The sequence below is a fragment of the Plasmopara halstedii genome (assembly GCF_900000015.1).
Source record: "Plasmopara halstedii genome assembly, contig: Scaffold_1651, whole genome shotgun sequence".
Lineage (NCBI taxonomy): Eukaryota > Oomycota > Peronosporomycetes > Peronosporales > Peronosporaceae > Plasmopara > Plasmopara halstedii.
In genome coordinates, this window is record NW_020188562.1 from 228,404 (window position 1) to 229,344 (window position 941).

Here is a 941-nt window from a genome sequence, read left to right on the forward strand (position 1 = left end):
TTGTGGGTCAACGTCGTGGACAGGGTCAAACCCAGTATTGTAAAGTGGCGGGGATAACTAGATGACGAGAACTCTTGAGAGTTTAAGGTGCCATTTCGACAAGACAGCCCAGACGTCATTGATGATTATGATAAGCGGGATGATGACGTTCCGCGTCGTCGTGCGCCCGCGCTTCTCGCTAATAGCCAGGGAAGCCGAAGGACCATGAGCTGAGTTCACTCAAGGCCCTGAGATGCTGTGGCCGTAGACTCACCCGTGTGAGAGACCACAGAGCTCACGGGAGGATGATGGATAAATACATACGTCGCAGGGCGATAATACAAACGAAGCCGGCGACGCGCCTTGAGTTTGGCAAACTCGAAGCAAATATGGATTTCCACGCGCACGTACACCTCCTTGTGGCTCCGCTGAAAGTTGGACAGCAAGAAAAGTCCCGGTGCTGCTACACCCATCCCTCAACGAGCTCTTTATCATCTGCAGCGATTTAACAGGAGCAAGCACCACAGGAATCGTCCGCATCGTGGGTACAGGAGCGCCTCCTCTTTGAGCGCGAAGTAAAAAGCGGTACCTATCTATTAGGATCTCTTGAGGTACTAGAAGCGAGCTTCGAGAGCTTGTGAAGTGGCCGGAGGCCCGATTACGTAGACGCCTAACGATCGTGTGATCGCAGTAACGGGATCCGCCGAGTGGAAGCCGTATTCCACACGAGGGTGAAGGACCGACCGTTGATGCGCGCGCATTATATCCGCCCTGTGAGCAGCCTTCAACCGTTGCTCCTGTGCCTCGTCGATGCGATTGGTATCCGGAAGTCGAGAGGTCGGAAACAGACACATATGTTCGCATGGTTTCAGCAGGGCTCACGTTGCGCCGTTGACGCACTTCATCTTTCTCGTCATCCCATGCTGGGAAAGGAGTGTCCGACTTGTAATCGACCCCCCCCC